Source organism: Pan troglodytes, chromosome 7 (assembly GCF_028858775.2).
Source record: "Pan troglodytes isolate AG18354 chromosome 7, NHGRI_mPanTro3-v2.0_pri, whole genome shotgun sequence".
Taxonomy (NCBI): Eukaryota; Metazoa; Chordata; class Mammalia; order Primates; family Hominidae; genus Pan; species Pan troglodytes.
The window spans coordinates 128557201-128574160 of NC_072405.2; the positions used below are offsets into that span (position 1 = coordinate 128557201).

The 16960-nt window shown below is 39.9% G+C and overlaps 1 protein-coding gene across 8 annotated transcripts in view; it reads right to left on the minus strand.

Annotated features, from left to right (window-relative positions):
• Window positions 1–16960, minus strand: part of SAMD12 (sterile alpha motif domain containing 12) — a 492602-nt gene that overhangs the window by 110762 nt on the left and 364880 nt on the right. The gene's annotated exons all lie outside the window — the stretch shown is intronic.

Consider the following 16960-nt stretch of genomic DNA (forward strand, 5'->3'; position numbering starts at 1 on the left):
TGGTATGGTATCAACAAAGTACTCTAAAAATAATTTAAATAGCTTCAATGTATATAAACATTCCAGTTATAAGAAATTCTGCAATAAATAAACCAGGTTTTACTAATATTCCTCCAACACACAAAACAAAACAATGATATTTGAGTGATATATGCAATATGTGTATTTATTTATTTGGAGACTGGGTCTCACTCTGTTGCCTAAGCTGGAGTACAGTGGCACAATCATGCCTCACTGAAGCCTTGACCTCCCTGGGCTCAGGTTATCCTCCCACCTCAGCCTCCCTAGAAGCTGGGACCACAGGCACATGCCACCAAACCATGGCTAACTTCTGTATTTTTTTGTAGAGACAGTGTTTCATCATGTTGTTCAGGCTAGTCTCAAACTCCTATGCTCAAGTGATCCACCCTCCTTGGCCTCCCAAAGTTCTGGAATTACAGGCTTGGCCCCATAAGTGTAAATAATAAAACTGTATGGATAAAAGAGAAATTAAGAATTTACATTTGGCAAAGGAACTGAAGAAAGAAAGTTAACACAAAGATGACAGATTGTCAAAATATAGGCCAGAAAACCTTAAAGTAGGTATCTTGAATCACAAGAAAATCAGACAAATACCAGTAGTTAGTCTCCCATTATCTGAGGCCTTGTTTTCCATGGTTGCAGTTATCCTTGGTACAGTAGGTACAGTAAAATAAGATATTTTCAGAGAGAGAGAGGGAGAGATTCACATTACTTTTATTATAGTATATTGCTATAATTGTCCTATTATATTAGTTGTTGTTAATCTTTTACTATGCCAAACTTATAAATTAACTTTATTATAGGTAGGTATTCTGAGGAACAAACATAGGGTTTGATATTCTCTGTGGTTTTAGGCCTCCACTGGGGGGTCTTGGAACATATCTCCCACAGACAAGTGAGGACTGCTATAAACAGAAAAAAAAGGCATGACCACCTTCCCTGCCCCTGCCACATCCCCACTCCTGCCTCCAAATCTAAGGATTTAAACAGGTTTCTCTCAAAATGAGAAATGTAACTGGCTAAGGAGTATGAAACTATGCTCAAAGTCCCTGATTATCAGAAAATGCACATTAAAACAGTCAGATACAACTTTACATCCATCAGATTGGCCAAAATTAGAAATCTGGATAATGCCATGCACTCTGCAGAGAGTAGACAATGGTTTCCCCATCTGGGCTACAATCTGGCAACATGGAGTGAAAGGAGGCCCTCACCTGCTCTATGATCCAGGAAGCTCCATCTTTGGTCTAAAGCAGATAAATTCTTCCCAGTTATTTATATGAGGCAACCCACATGTATTTGACTAGGGTAGTAGGTAAGTAAAATGTGATGGAATGCTAGGCATCAAATAGAACCTTGAGCTAGATGTACACATAGTAACATGGTTAGATTTCAGAAGCAGTGTTGAATAAAAATGAAAAACGATGAGGTCTTAGAGCACAATATCATTTGTATGGATTACATATATATCCACACTCAAAAGAATAGTATATCTTAAAAATATATCAAATGTATTGGCATTTTTGCATTAGTGGGTAGGGAACAGATGTGAAATTTGAAAACAAGGAGGGGAAAAATCCACAAGAGTCCCTTGAAAGAGCTGAAAATATGGTATGCCATGAATCAAGTAGCACTGCTAACTCAACTCTGTGCACTTGAGATGCAAAAAGATAACCTGCATGCACTGTACCACTCCATTTTTTTTAAAAAAGCTATATACTCAGGTACACATATACACTTGAAAGATCAAAGGCATTTGCAATGAAATATTAACAGTTGTTATTTCTGGGTGCTGGCACGGGATATAACTGTTATTTTCTTCTTTTGCTTATTATCTACATATTCTAGACTTTCTACAGTGGATCTGCATTCCATTTATATGAAGGAAACAACTTCATATAAAATTACTTAAAAATCCTGGAGATATATGTCATGTTTTCCTGTCTCAGTAATCTGCACACATACCCAGAGTGTGAAACTTTGAAGGATTATGTCCCTGAAAGATGACACAAGTCTTCTGGTTGTTCTTCTCATGGAAATGGAGAGGTGTAAAACTTTAAAGAGCTGAGCTTTTGGCAGTTGTATTTACCAAAAGAAAGAAATCTGCATGAAGAGAGAGAAAATGGCACATTGGGACAATGATTTTCTTTCATTGGCTCCCACAAGATGCACAACTTCTCTTCCCTGGCACACAGTTTCAGCAAGGTTTATTTCTGGAAATAAGAGATGAAGCCGAGTTTTATATCTCAGAGTTAAGGGAACCCTGAGAATAATACCTAAGGGTTCTTAGAATCCACAGCAATTCTGACTTTCACATCCATCTTATCCAGGTCTTCATCATGACCACATCATGACTTTTTGATCCCTGATTTACTTCAACCAGCAGCCATTGTTGGAGTACATACTGCGCATATATAAAGGTGCTAATTCATTTAACTTTCCAAAAAACCCTTTGAGATGGGTATTCTTGTTATCAATATTTGCAGGTTAGAAAATTAAAGCACAGACAGTTTAAAAATTTGCCCAAATTCCCACAGTTAGTAAGGAGCAGATTGAAGATTTAATCCAGCCTGGCTTCAGAACCTAGTCTTAGCGGGTGGCTAAAGACCATTGTCTCTAGGAACTGCCAGATCTCTTTTCCCCTGCTAGAAATCCATTTGCAAGGAACACTTATATATCTGTCTTCTTCCATTCAGGTGTCAAATAATGCCATTGGCTTTTTTAATCACTGGGATTTTGAAACATTTGCAGTCCTTTCCATGGTGTGGCCCTTTCTGTAATTTTTTTTCACAAGGAATAAAATCTAATCACATTGATAGATGAAATACATATGTTAATAATGATTATCGTCGCTAAAATTAAAATTCCTCTGAAAGAGGGAACCATCTTTGTTGGATAAAATTTTGTGATGAGCTCTACAGGGTAGAATGAGGACTAGTGGTCAAAACCATAAAAGTTGATGATAAAATGCCCTGAGTGAGATAGTAAGAGGAATTTTGTTTTGTGCCCAGAAGGAAAGTAGAGCGAAAACTAGGAAAGGAGAAGGAGAATTTATAGAGAGAAACCAAAAGAAGGCATAAATATCTGAAGGAATACCAGACACTAGCCCTGTGTAGGGTTTTATAAACAGGGATGTCCAAGGATAAATCTGAAGGTCTACAGACAACTTCTCTTCCTGGCACACATTCTCAATAGGGTTTATTTTTGGAAATAGGAGAGGAGGGTGAGTTTTATATCACAGAGGCAGCATGTGTGGAAGCCCAGAGTTAAGGGAACTCTGAGAATACTTAAGGCTTCTTTGAATCCACAGCGATCCTGACTTTCACACCCATCTTATTTAATATCTAGGTCTGCATCATGACCACCGCTGGCAAGCCATTTATTTTCTGCTTCACCAGGCAAACAAAGCCAGGGCATGCCAAGGTAGGCAGATAATTATGTTTTTTGGAGACAAGATATCAAAGTTTACTAAGAAGCCTCGAGTTTCTGTGATTAGACACTGAGGTCAGAGCAGTTTTCAAAAGAGCTTCTCCAGCAACAGTGAACTTATTCAACAGCCTAGATCACCTGAAGATGGGAATTATGGAACCAAAAACATTAGGCCTACCAGTAATATAGTCTGGATGCTGCAAGGGGAGGAAGGGAGTGTAACAATTTGGCCATAAACTGTCCCAGCCACGTTACACGGTTCATTTTATGTAACTCTTATAACCCTGGGAGGTGGAGATTATTATTCCCGTTTATACAGGAGGAATCTGAGCTCAGAGAGATTAAATCATTTGGCCAACATTTCATAGAGTGAAGAAGTAGTGGTACCAGAATTTGACCCAGACCTGTTTCCAAAGTCTAGTCTCTTTCTACTTGGTTATACTCTTTCTTTTATAGGAATAATCAAAAGATACATAGTAGCTGCCTTCAGGGAATATTTAATAAAAAGGGACTAACTGGCAAAACATTCTCTTTTGATGTTTCCATCATTTCTGGTGATAGCTTCTTGCATTTATCACAGAATTTTCCAGTTGTAAGGGAAGTCTCAGAGTACCTCTAAACAGGCAGATCTTTCTGGGATTGGAAGGGGACGGGTTAAGTTGAATTTTGACTGAGAAAATGTAACCTAGTCTAAGACAAATGGAAACCCATTTTAGGCAGAAGGATTCATTTACAAGAAGGTTGAGAAGCAGCTGCAGGAGGTAGGCAGCATGGTGGTAGCACTTCAGAGCTAAAGTGGAGAGGGAAGCGTGGATATAGAATGTGATTTTCAGTTCCAGGCAGACTCAATTCTCATCAGCTAAGCAGATGTGTGTTGATTATCTACCATGTGGGTATCAAACACTGTGCTACATGTTGGGAACCCGTAGATGAATATGGCAGGAAACGCATGACCATTAGGAGCCTAGTCTAACAGGAGAGTTGTCAGTGGCCTCCAAAGTATCTGTTATTCTTTTCACCATCCTGCAAGGACTTGAACTTTCCAGCCATAAAGTCTGAGCCAATCATGACACTCCTATCTCTTTTGCATCAGTGATTGGTTTAGGAATGGGCACCAGTCTTTCACTGATCCAGTGAGAGGAAGTGTGGAGCTTTTGTCTGCTTGTAAAAGAAAGAGACATTTTTTCTTTTCATCAAGATATCAGTGAAGAAACTTGTGCTGGAACTGTGGAAATCATTTTGATATCATGAAGGCATTAATCTAAGTTAGCCAGGAAGACAGGGTCAAGGGAAACACAGGAAAATGAAACCCTAATAATCTAGGAAACTTTAAATCAAACTGTACTTTAAACTTGCATTATCTCTTTTCACTTATGTGTACTCATATATTCCAGTTTGAGTTGGACTTTCTGTAACATGCAGAAAAAACATCATATCATTTCAAGGAGATATAAAAATAGATCATTCTAATATTTGGTAAGTGCTATGATATAAATATGAGTAGAGTGATATGAGACTTTAGAGAAGAGGCATTGACCCTCAATTCTGGGATACAGGGAATGATTTCTAAGTAAATGATGATTTATCTGAGTTTTGAAAGATGAACTAGAGTTAGGTGAGGAAGGATTTCCAGGTAGAGGGAACAACATGTGTAGAGGTTCAAAGGCAGGAACTACGTTCATGAGAAATTTCAAATAATTTGCTGTTACTAGATAGTAACGTGCAATGCTTTGCTGGCTGGCAACGTGACTGAAGAGGAGCTGGGTTTCCCTCAGTAGGTGAAAAGGAGACAAAGTTTTAGGCAGGAGAGTGGTGTGTCTAGATTTGCATATGGCTGAATATGGAGGATAAGATTACAGGAAGCAAGACTGGAGGCAGGCTTTAAAAAGTAGGACATTGTCACTTGCAACAACGTGGATGGACCTAGAGGACATATGCTAGGTGAAATAAGCCAGGCAGAGGGAGATAAATATTGCATGATCTCACTTATATGTGAAATCTAAAAAAGTTGAACTCATAGAAGCAGAGAATAGAATGATAGCTACCAGAGGCTGGGGAGAAGGAGGGGCACGGATAGGGAAAGGAGAGACATTGATCAAAAGATACAGAGTTTCAGTTATATAGAAGGATTAGGTTCTGGTGATCTATCATACAGCATAGTGACTATAGTTAATAATAACATATTATATATTTCAGAGTAGCTAAAAGAATGGATTTTAAATGTTCTCGCTATAAAGAAATGATAAGTATGTGAAGTGACAGATATGTTAATTAGCCTGATTTACTCATTCCACAATGTATACATGTATTGGAACATCACATTGTATTACATAAATATATACAATTATTGTCAATTAAAAATAAAAAAAACTTTAAAAATTTTATTTATTTATTTATTTATTTATTTTTATTTTTTTGAGATGGAGTCTCACTCTGTAGCCCAAGCTGGAGTGCAGTGGCATGATCTCAGCTCACTGCAACCTCCACCTCCCAGGCTCAAGCGATTCTTGTGCCTCAGCCTCCCAAGTAGCTGGGACTACAGGCACGCACCACCACTCCTGGCTAATTTTTTGTATTTTAGTAGAGACAGGGTTTCACCATGTTGCCCAGGATGGTCTCAAACTCCTGAGCTCAGGCATTCTGCCTGCCTTGGCCTCCTAAAGTGCTGGGATTAAAAATGAAGAAAAGATTTATTAATCTTATAAATTAAGACAGATTAAAATGGGAAAAAAATACTAGAAGCAGGAAGCTTATTGGGGGTATTAATTCATTCATGCTCAGTCACTATGCCAAATGGTGCCAGACACTCACATACAACAGGGATAAAGAAAACAGACACAGATCCTGCTCTCAGAGTTCACTGTTAATTGAAATCATTGTAAAAGTTCAGGTAAGAGATAAAGACACTGCAGAAAGGGACAGGGTCTCTGGAAATGGACTGGTAGGATCATTTCACCATGGAAGACATGAAATTCTTCCACTGTAGGAACTGTGCTTTGCTTACCCCAAATATAGCCTGATTTCAAATAATTAATCATTTTCTTATACAAAACACTACTATTCCACTTCTGTTCCCAATATAGGGATCATGTGGTGTGATTTCCACAGCAAATATTTCTATCTTCATTATGCCACATTACACACGGAGTCCTGTTCTTGCTCTTGGCTACTCTCATACCAACATTGGCTCTGACTGTGGAGAGACAAAAGGATTGTTAGTCCAGCAGTCAAGCTGGTGGTCAACACTGATGGATTGGAGGAGGCTGGATGGAGGGTGGTGTTGAGAAGAATGCTAATGTTGCTCAGATTGATGTCTGATGTCTGCCATGGGCACAGAAAGGATCTTATGGCAATCATGAGTATATATTCGCTCATTAGGCATTAGCTCACTGTCTGTTTTGGCCACTATTTAAAAAAAATGATTACTGAATAGATGACTTTTTTTTATACATCAGAAGATGTACACCCTCTTCTGAAAACAAATGGAACAAATGGAAGCCAATTAAAATGCGATCAGCACTAACTGACAAAAAGCCCCAGAAAGCATTCTTATAAAAGCACTCTTTCAACTTGTTAACATACACCACCTTAAAATACTCAACTCTCTAAAACAAATGCAGTGTAAGATCAATACAGCTATGAGCTCTTTTTATTTATGAGAATCTGTTCATGCTTAGGGACCATCAGCTGAACAGAATTGCTGCCATTGCCAAAATACTACATAAACTAACAGTTATTTCATTTTATAAAATAAAAGGCATGTGTGTGTGTATTTGTAGAGTCATTGATCCCCCACGGATCCCAAAATCTGTGAATGCTCAAGTTCCTGAAATAAAACAATGCAGTATTTGCATATAACCTACTCACATCCTGTTGTATAATTTAAATCATCTCTAGATTACTTATAATATCTAATACAATGCTTACATATCACTTCATTTATGTGGATTCAATGTAGTATTTGGAAATGAAAGATATGAAACTTACATACTATAGGAACTGTGCTTGCTTACCACAAATATAGCCTAATTCCAAATGATTAATCATTTTCTTACACTAAAAAGTACTCTTCCATTACTGCTCATTGTGATCCTTATATTATGCACATCCTCCAGTATATGCACATACTTCCATATACTTTAAATCATCTCTAGATTATAATAAATACCTAATCCAATACCTACACATGATTTCATTCATCTGGATTCAACCTAGTATTTGGCACACAGCAAATTCAAGTTTTGATCTTTGGAAATTTGTGGAAGTTTTTTCCCAAATATTTTTGATTCATGGTTGGTTGAATCCACACATGCAGAACCCACGGATTTGAAGAGCTGACTTTATGTATGTATGCATCACACACAATTTTCTTCAGCTGTGGTTTCTGGTCTCCCAAGTTATTTTATATACCCTATACAATAGTATCTTCTAAAAGATTTTGTGTTTTAGAAAGTAAGAAAGGTAATTCTAATGACACATAGCTTCTCACTAACAAAAGACATGCAATAATTCCAGGATTCCTGTGTATTGTCTGTAAGAAAACAGGCCTCCTTTGCTTTTGCTCTAAGCAGCAGCCACAGGCCCTTAGAATGATTTTAGATGCAATGTAAACTGTAAATGGGATTATTTTTCAACAACATCATGAACTTCTGATGGAGTCACAGGTGGATGTTCCTGGAGAAGGCATTAAGTAAGATCCAGAGTGCTGTTGGCCTCATCACTATTTGGGTGACCGTGAGCAGGCAGCAGCCTCTGAGTGAATGCAGGTGAATCCACACCCCTGATGTGGGGTGGGGGAATGCATGGGAGGCTGGAGATCAGGCTGAGCAGATCTCACCTGGGTCTTCACTTAGACTAAGTTTCTGGCCTTTGGAATGGGAGGCTCAGCCAGTCAGGCTAATTAGGAATTTCCCAGATCATGTGAGGAGAGTGGTCTGCGTGGGTAGGCAGAGCCAGGCAGGGCACGCCAACATGTCATTGAATTACCTGATCCCTGGTATGTGCAGGAGTCCCATGGAATAGAGATAAGACGCCCTGTGTTTGAATCCTGGCTCATCAAATACCAGCTTACCAGCCTTAGGCAAGTTCTTTAAACTCTCAGAGCCTCACTTTCCTAATATTAAGAATGGGAAAAATAAGGGAGTGATATAAGAATGAAATAGAATATTTTATACAAAGTACCTGAAAGAGTATTTGGCATGCAGCATGGACACTCAAATAGAACCAATCTAAACTTGTTAATTGTGGTGAATACCCCCAAATACCCCAAGGATTAAAGTATAAAATGCCAGGAAGGCAAAAATGGATTTTTTTTTTTTTTTTTGAGGCAGGGTCTCACTCTGTCACCAAGGCTGGAGTGCAGTGGTGCAATCTTGGCTCACTGCAACCTCCACCTCATAGGTTTAAGCGATTTGGCTTCCCAAGTAGCTGGGACCACAGGTGCCTGCCACCATGTCTGGCTAAATTTTTTTATTTTTTTTTTAATTTTTGGTATTTTTTGCCATGTTGTCCAGGCTGATCTTGAATTCCTAGCCTCAAGTAATCCGCCCGCTTTAGCCTCCCAAAGTGCTGGGATTACAGGTGTAAGCCACTGCATCTCACCAAAAAATGGAGATCAAAAGTCAGTCAACAAATATTGTTTTCTTCTAAGCTGTGAAACATGCTAGGCGCTGGGGTAAATCCTAGGGAGTCAAAGAGAGTCTGTCCTACACAGGACTGCCATATTTACTAAATAGTTACCTTGTCCTATAGTGTTCTAAGTCCTTCACACTCACTCCTCACCACCCTATTATTACTGCCATTTAAAATGCAAAAACCAAGATACACAGAGGTAACTTGCCCAAGGTTGCACAGCTTAATCCTGAAGCAACACTAGCCCTTCCGATAGTTGTGGTCATAGATATGTGCATAGGGGTGCCGTGAGTGAGAAACAGGAGGAGTGGTCAAGTGGTTGTGGGTGAGGGGCAGAAATCAGGAAAGGCTTTTTGAGGGAAGTGATCTATGATTACTACTAAAAGCCCTTGAGTTTGGTCTTAGAATTAAACCTGATTCAGGTGCATTTTCTAGTAGTGGTTGTAGAACTGGGCAGCTAAGCTTCAGTCCACACATAACACAGAGAAGCACCAGGCATCTCAAATGATAGCAGAATCCCGTTGCTGCAATCAAGGCATCAAAGCCCACCCTGGTTTTTGGTTATAAATAAGGTGACTATCTGGTTTGAAATGAGGTGACAAAGGTAATCTTGCACCCGAAGTTTTCCAGTCCGTCTAGTGTTCACCAGGTCTTTTTACGCCCCCACCTTTGCTGTGTGCACTGTAAACCTTTTGCTTTTTGGTTACATGTGTTTTATCCCTGACTACTTCTTTCTCGGAATGGAAATTTAATCTGCAAAACTGTTCTGCATTGCTGGCCCCAGAATTAAAAGCAAGCACCTTCAATGGGGAAATTAAATTTATTTGATATACCTGTACAAAATTGGATCCAGCAACCATTTGGTTTGCAGGCTCACACAAAATGCTTTTAGCTATATTCCGTACCTAATACCTAATTCACAGCTGAAAGGGGGCCAACCTCAAAGACCTTGTCTCTCACTGATACAGAGCAAGGTGATCATTAGCCAAGAGCGGGCATCATCTTCTGTTAGAGCTTCTCCCGTGTGCTCAGCATAATCGACAGCTGAGGAGTCTTCCTTGGGGAAACAAAATATTCAGTTGACTGAATTTTCATTAAAAAAAAAAAAAGAGAAAGAGAAATACCCAAGGGGAAAGATACTTCAATTATAAATATCTACATTTCCTTTTACATTCTCCTCTCTGAAGTTTCCTAGTCAGGCTCTGCCTGGGTGCCGCAGAGGGCAGAACCTAAGGTTTGAATTTGCAGGTATCTTGGCTTTAAGAAGAAGCTAAATGAAATAAGATTTGTCCTTCTAGAATCCTTTCTGTGTTCTGCAGTTTAGCTCCTATGAAAACTGTAGTTGTGTTTTCTTCCTTATGTTCATTTAGAGTACTTCTATGCCTGGTAAGAAATGAAGGCTGGGGAAAATGCAGAGGGTCTGGGCCAGAGTGCTGAATGCAAGGTAGCTTTTGCTAATGCTTGGAGGACCAGGATGGAGACAGGGATGCTCATGTAGAGAGGGGTCTGTCCAAAGATCTAGTCTGATCCCTCCTGTTACAAATGAGGTCTTACTCTGTGGTCCAGAAAGGATGAGTGACTTGTCCGAGGTCCCACAGCTTGTCATTGGCAGAGCCAGGAGGAGCACCTTATCATCTTTCTCCTGTCTTGGTAGCGCTCTCTTATCTTGACTAGCAGTCATCTTTGCTCCGCATCCAGTTCAGCACTTCCTGATAGCTGCCTTTGTTTGCTTGTTTCATTTTCTTGCTCCCTTCTTTTTTCTCCTCTTGCTTTTCCCAGTTCTCTTTCTTCCTCCCTCCCTCCTTTCTCTCCCCTCATTCCCTCTTTTCCTTCCTCTTTCTCTTTCTCCCACTTTATCTCCTCCCACCCTTTCCTGTCTTCCCTACCTTTCATTTACCAAACACAGATTTACTGCCTATTATGGGCAGTGAGTGTAGAAGGCGCTGGGAGCTCACTGGTGGCCCAAGCACTCTGTCCTCCCTCCAAAGAGCTGAAATCTAAGTCAACTGTGGGGGATAAGGCAAGTCCCACCTTTTATCCTTTGTAAGAACCTGGCTTCTCTGCCAGTCCCGGCAGCAGTCCCAGGCCTGTGGGCATTCCTGCTGAGTATGGCAGTGAGATGAGTGGAGTGTGGTACCACTGCTGAGAAGTGGTGAGGGAGCCCACATAGAAAGAATCTGAGCTGAGCCAGGGTCCATCACAGACAGCATTGGCTGGGGAGACCTGAAGCCCCTTAAAGAGGTAGGAGAATGTCTCAGCCAATGTGGCTGCTTTAGTGAGAGATGGAACACTGTCTGGATATTTCTTCATGAGCCAGCTAAAGATCACACACATTCAATGTACCCAATCTTTGTTTCTAGCAAAACTAAGTAGAGTAGGTATGGTTGGCATTTCAATGAGAAACTTGCAGAAAGGCAGTGTACTATTAGCTCTCTCTTTGCATGAAGGTGAAATCTAGAGTAAGTCATGTTCCCAAGTTCTGAGTTGTAGAATTTGGTTTTCTTACTACCAAAATGGGAATAAGGGCAATACATATTCTATACAATTTCTGTACCATGATTAAATAAATTATCTACAGTAAGCTATCTTAAACTATAATGTTGTGTGCTATGTACTGTTATGTTTAAATAGAATGTCCTACCTTTTTGTATTTATGAGGATATATTATAAACTCTTTGTATCTCAGGGCCTAGTGAGTTGCCTTGCAAACAGCAGGCCATCAGTGTGTCTTTAGTATCAATGCTGACAATGGCAGGCATTTTAGGAAACTGTGTTCCTGATGTTGCTGCTGCTAAGATGAGGGCATGTCAGAGTGGTGCATTTTCTGTGCTCAGCACGATCTCTGAAATTTAGTGTGTGTTCAGTTAGTTGCATAAATGTGAGTTAACCAACTAAACTATCCTTTAACCAAGGTCAGGTCCCAGAAAAGGAAGACAATCTTATCAATGGATTTAACATTGAAAGGCAACACAGAGGTGATTTCTGCGAAATCAAAACCCACTTATTCTTAATTCCAACATATTTACTGAGTGCCTGCTAAGCACCAAGAAGAAAATGCCCAGAATGAGAAATGTAACACTTGGGCTTGCAGTTTATAACTATCTCTTCTGTTAAAAAGTTCTTACATTTCACTCTTGTTGAAAGGGTCCATTGTATCCAAGAAAATTGTCTCAAACACTTTTTAGACATGGGTGGACTCTAAATTACACTGGCAACCACCACCATAACAATAATAATACTTAAACCATAGGCTCCTTCAAGCAAAGCAGATTTCATCCGTGTGAAAATTGGCCACATCTGTTGTGCACAAAAGATGAAAGACGTAGAGGAGGGTGATGGGAATAGGTCCATTAACCACTTATTTCAGAACATAACTTAAGTTTTGAAAAATCATTCTAGAGTCAATTCCCTATCTGTCAAGTATTAGGCTGCAGTGAACGTTTCCACCCTGGGGTCTTTCAGCCGGGGGTTGACAGGAGGGTGAAGAACAGTTGCAAAAATGGCAGTGATGTAACACTTAATCTTCCCAATAGCCTTTATCAGTGCTGCAGCCTCCTTGCTGGAAACGAGAAAGTTCCAGAGATTTTGATTCATGCCGCGTAGAAAGACACAGCGAGCTATGCTGGAAGTGATCTTAAGTCATATCTCCTGTGTCATCATCCATCTCACCACACCAGGCTTTTTGGAGACAATAATTAATAACATGCATCTAAATTGTTTCCATTCCTTCTGTCCTGGGGCCTCACTCCTTCCTCCCACACAAACTTCCCCCTTCCTCACCCTATTTCTTCCCATGACAAATGAGTCATGAGAGTCCCTCTGCTTCCTACATGGCCACACCACATGACAGGCCTTTCTAACACTCCGGGGCCCACTGCACGGCTGTGCTGTTCCTTCAGCTTTCCACCATTCAGGTCAGGACTTGTCCCTCCTTGATCTCCTTGGCCTGTGATTTTCCATCTTTCTCTGGGCCCTCTCATGCTCTGAAATTTGCCTTTTCTTCCTCTCCCACATTGATTTCACCTCTCTACTTGCTCACCCATTCCCTAAAACCAATGCCTCCTGCTTGAGAGTCCTACAGATCAGGTGTTTCTATTCCTTACATTTGGTTTCCCTTATTTCTTTCCCCAATGCCTTTCCCAAATGTCCCCTCAATCCTAATTATCATGATGTGGCTTGATTCTCTTAAGTCGATGCCTTGGAATCCTGACACCTGCACAGATTTTAAATTAATAAGCTCACAGAATCACTTTCAAATCCACAGCTTAAGCTGCATCACTGTGATGAAACCAATACAGATCGTGGGGGCAGACTACAGAAGGAGGGAAAAATCAAATACATCTCTGAATCTAAAAAAAGCCAGGTGTGGACCTTACCCTTTATTTCATAAGTTATGTTTTCTAAAAAAACCGTAACTTATGCTCCATTCCCTCCAAATTTAGATGAACAAGAACAACAACAACAACAAAATAAAGTTACCCTGAATTCTTCTGGAGACAGCTGCTATTAACATTTCTTTATTTTATTTTATTTTATTTTATTATTTTTATACTTTAAGTTTTAGGGCACATGTGCACAATGTGCAGGTTAGTTACATATGTATACATGTGCCATGCTGGTGTGCTGCACCCATTAACTCGTCATTTAGCATTAGGTATATCTCCTAATGCTATCTCTCCCCCCTCCCCCTACCCCACAACAGGCCCAGGTGTGTGATGTTCCCCTTCCTGTGTCCATGTGTTCTCATTGTTCAGTTCCCACCTATGAGTGAGAACATGCGGTGTTTGGTTTTTTGTCCTTGTGATAGTTTACTGAGAATGATGATTTCCAATTTCATCCATGTCCCTACAAAGGACATGAACTCATCATTTTTCATGGCTGCATAGTATTCCATGGTGTATATGTGCCACATTTTCTTAATCCAGTCTATCATTGTTGGACATTTGGGTTGGTTCCAAGTCTTTGCTATTGTGAATAGTGCCGCAATAAACATAAGTGTGCATGTGTCTTTATAGCAGCATGATTTATAGTCCTTTGGGTATATACCCAGTAATGGGATGGCTGGGTCAAATGGTATTTCTAGTTCTAGATCCCTAAGGAATCGCCACACTGACTTCCACAATGGTTGAACTAGTTTACAGTCCCACCAGCAGTGTAAAAGTGTTCCTATTTCTCCACATCCTCTCCAGCACCTGTTGTTTCCTGACTTTTTAATGATTGCCATTCTAACTGGTGTGAGATGGTATCTCATTGTGGTTTTGATTTGCATTTCTCTGATGGCCAGTGATGGTGAGCATTTTTTCATGTGTTTTTTGGCTGCATAAATGTCTTCTTTTGAGAAGTGTTTGTTCATGTCCTTTGCCCACTTTCAATATTTATTATTTCACAAAATTTTCCTGTGTATGGTGGATAAATGGTACATAAATAAACCATATACATGGATATGTGCACATACATTATTACATATAGAGCTCATTCCCTATAACTAGTGTAAATACATGTGGTTAGCCTACAAGTTACAAACGGGTTATGTTTTAATGACTCCTTTTCACAATGCTGTGAGAACATATTTCCTCATTGAAGCAGTGTTATTCCTGGTATTTAGTTTCCCAGGCTACCCCTCAAAAATAAATTTAACCTATAAAATATAAGAAGAACTTTATCTAGGATAAAATGAACAAAAGAGAATCAGAAAAACCATTCTCCAATTTTAGCTCTGCCATTCCCAAATAAAACCTCAGTATAGGTCAAGTTTCAGTTCAAAGTGCGTAAAGTACTAATGGGGAAGAAGTTCCCATTTTACCATCTTTAAAATAAAGATAATGATTCAAATCTTAAAAGAGTATAAAAACCTCTCTTAAATCACATATATGTAAATGGCCAGCTCCTAGCAGAACTTGATAAATGATTATAAAATGGGCAACAGGACCTTCTTAATGTAATATATCTGCATAAGATACACACACACACACACACACACACACACACACACATACACACACACACACTCTTTTTAGCTACGGAATTCTTGGTTCATAGAGTCTTTTAGGATACTTTGGATTCAAGCAGATAGCAAGAATTCAGTCCAGAATTTAGCAACTGTAACACTCCTGCTTTTGCTAAACTTCTGCATTCCTCATTTCCTACTAGGTTACTAATCGTGAGCTCTACTTGAGCCCAAGTCATCTTATAACACTCTACTGCTTGCTCATGCTGCAAACACACTGGCCTCAAGACATTGTAGGCATACCAGACCCTGCAGGCATCCAATTAGAAAAGACATTCAGAACCACTGATGGCTGCTCTCTGTTATGAATGTAGACAAAACAAAGCTAAATACCCACCATGTTCTAAATTCCCTCCTTGTCATTCTTGCTCTGTTTGAAGGGGAACTAAATGCTAGAGAAGTAGTATCTTTCACCCACAGCTGTCCATGATTTAATCAGACACCTTCTGCCAGAAAGGTGGTTAAAAGTCACCATAATAAAAAAAGAACCATTAACCCAGCCCATTAACCAGTGACCTATCTGAAATGCTGAGATGGCAGAATCCAAGAGACACACAGAGATCTTTTGTGACTAATGTTGCCTTTTTGAAAATACCAATAGAGAGTTACTGTGTTCCAAGAATTTCTTTATCTTTGGGGACTGGCTATTTTCTTGACTCTGGTCAGGTCAGATTGTCTTGATTTCTCTTCAACAGAACTCCTCCTCCTTCCGTATGAAATGAGCATACGGAATCCGCAAGTACAAGTTACAGCATCCCTGGGTCATTCAATTCAGGGGACACTCACAGGTTAGCCTGCATTCTGGGCCCAACTCTGAGGATCATCTGCTACCAGGATGGTCTCAGGCTTCACACTGCTGGGTGGTGGAAACTGATCAGTCTTAGCCTTCTTTCTCGAGGGGAAGGCTTGGCTGGTCCAGAATCACACCATCTGGAAGTCTGTCACCAATAGGGACTGTCAAGACCAGTCATGACCTTGAAAAAATGCAGCAAATCAAATGCTGTTCTTCTCCCGATGTTCAGTCATATTAGACACTGATCCCTTTTTTATTATGTACAGAGCCATTTTTAAATAAAATGCTTTCTCCTGACCTTGCTCACCATTCAGGTAAATGTTCCACTACAGGTTGCTTTATTCTGGCATGATGGAATATTCCTTGCTACGGCAGACAGAAATAGCCTAACAACCTGGTTAAGCAGACCATTAGAGATACCAGAGATTCTATCCACTGGTGTCAGGCAGATGCTGAGAGTCTTGACCTTTCTCTCCGTCCATTGAAAGGCACAAGCATTTGCAATGGAGAAAATAAAAGGAGGTGAGTATGTGCTAAGAGCCGGAATGTACTGGGCCATTCCCAATCTGTGAATTTAAAAGAGAACTGCAGCAGAACAGGAAATGGGCTGAAGTTTAGTCATTTCATTTTCCCTCCCTCTGAGACTATTATTGTTCTCTCTCTATCTGTAACATGAAAGATTAGCCTGTGCTTTCATTATAAACCACTTTCCTCATCTGGATTTCTGAAGTCCTTATCTGTGGCTTGCCACACCTTACATGAGTTTATTCATATTGGTGATTGGGGAGTTAGACTATATTTCTGTCATTCATTCATATGTTTCCTTCCACAATTATTGTTATTATTTGAGTGCCTACTATGTGCCTGGCACCATGCCACTATGTTAGGTGCTAATACACTGAATTTTACTTAAAATATCAAAGAATATCTTATTGGCCTAGATTATACCAGGTTCTGTGTAGCCTCATAGATCATATACCTGATCCATTACCCCCTCTCATATGATTTCTACATGGAAGCAGGAGTAAAAAGGGTGGTGGCAAAATAAGACTAATTACTCCCTGAAAGGTCTGTTTACA